Source organism: Mastomys coucha, unplaced genomic scaffold, assembly GCF_008632895.1.
Source record: "Mastomys coucha isolate ucsf_1 unplaced genomic scaffold, UCSF_Mcou_1 pScaffold3, whole genome shotgun sequence".
NCBI lineage: Eukaryota > Metazoa > Chordata > Mammalia > Rodentia > Muridae > Mastomys > Mastomys coucha.
Genome location: NW_022196909.1, coordinates 26,448,849 through 26,450,799, shown reverse-complemented (window position 1 = coordinate 26,450,799; position 1,951 = coordinate 26,448,849). Strand labels below are relative to the sequence as shown.

Sequence of the window (1,951 nt, the reverse complement as noted above, 5' to 3'; positions counted from 1 at the left end):
TTTATGCTACATGATTGTATTACCTGAGGAAGTCAGAAGAAGGTGCCAGATCCTCTGGAACTGGAGTTTGTACACCATTGTGATTGGTCAGGTGGGTGGTAGGAACTGAACCCAGGTCCTTTGCAAGAGCAGCCAGTGCTTTTAACCCCACATTTTAAATATTTAGGTGATTCCAAGCAATTAGTCAAATATATTTATTAATGAACTTATGAATACAAATACAGTAATGAAACATCTTCACATGACTTAATGTTATTTATGACCTAATGTTAAATATGACTTAATGACCTTCTATGTGGTCATAACATGTTATGACCTGACATGCTTAATAGAACATTGGGTTGTGGGGTATAGTAGAGTGGTAGAATTATTTTCTTAACATTTAGATGAGAGGCCCTCGGTTCAGTTCCCAGTCTCCAAATATCTAAATGGAAAAAAAAAGTGTATTTGTATGTGTGTACAATCACTGTGGACATACTGGTATGCATTCTTTTTTGTGTATAAACATACACACTCATACACCACAAATACACCACACACACCACAGACATACTTGTCGCAGACCCACACCACACCACACACACCACAGATGCACATATACTACGACATACATAGATCACAGACACACCACAATCACACTTACCAGACACACAACCACACCACACAACCCCCCCCACACACACATCTCCGTCTGTCTGTCTGTCTGTCTGTCTGTCTGTCTGTCTCTCTCTCTCTCTCTCTCACACACACACACATATCTCTCTCTCTCACACACGTGTCAGTCAGTCTTTCTCTCTCTCTCTCTGTCTCTGTCTCTCTCACACACACACATATCTCTCTCTCTGTCTCTGTCTCTGTCTCTCTCTCTCTCACACACACACATATCTCTCTCTCTCACACACACGTGTCAGTCAGTCTTTCTCTCTCTCTCTGTCTCTGTCTCTCTCACACACACACATCTCTCTCTCTCTGTCTGTCTCTGTCTCTGTCTCTGTCTCTCTCTCTCTCTCTCACACACACACACACACACGTCAGTCAGTCTTTCTCTCTCTCTGTCTCTGTCTCTCTCTCACACATACACTCAACACACACACATCTCTCTCTCTGTCTCACCCACACACACATCTCTCTGTCTCTCTCACACACACACACACACACACGTATCAGTCAGTCTTTCTCTCTCTCTGTCTCTGTCTCTCTCTCACACATGCACACACATCTCTCTCTCTCTGTCTCTCTCTCTCTCTCTCTCTGTCTCTCTCTCTCACACACCCACACACACCCACACACACGTCAGTCATCAGTCACTGGGTCACTAAAATGGATCAGCAGTTAAGAGTACTTGCTGTTCTTCCAGAGGACCTCAATTCCATTTCTAGCATCCATGTCAGATGGGGCATAACCATCTGTAACTTCAGCTCCCGGGGGTCCTACACCCTCTTCTGGCCTCTAGGCTCCTACATTCAAATGGCGCACACACATACCACATACAAATAAATACAAATGAAGGAGTGACTGTGTGAAGACTGTATTGCAGATTTCGAATATATAATCTTCTTGCCTTGGCCTCTGTGCCCAGTCCTAGGATTCTTTTTCTAAATTTGTATTTCATTTTATTTTGTGTGCCTAAACGTGTATATGTGTACCACTTGTGCTGAAGGCCTTGCAGGTCTGGAAAAGGGGTCCTGGCTCCTGCACCAGGAGTTTTGGATAGTAGTCATCCATCATGTGGGAGTTGGGAACGAAATCCCTGTCCTCTGTAAGAACAGTAAAGCATTCTAACCACGGAGCCCTCTCTTCACTCCTTGGAAACAGAGTCTTTTGAAAAGATTCAAGGCCCCGCCTAACCTCATCAGACCAGAGCGAGCTGTGTAGCAGAGGGTGGTGAGTCCATGCAGTGCTGTGATCCCTTCCTTCCCGACACCCACCCCACACCCTTTTCTTCTTTCCC

General features: G+C 44.8%; 1 protein-coding gene across 3 annotated transcripts in view; it reads left to right on the top strand.

The window, feature by feature from the left end:
* The window catches only part of Atg5 (autophagy related 5), a 103,480-nt gene that overhangs the window by 17,391 nt on the left and 84,138 nt on the right, over positions 1-1,951 (top strand). The window lies entirely within an intron of this gene.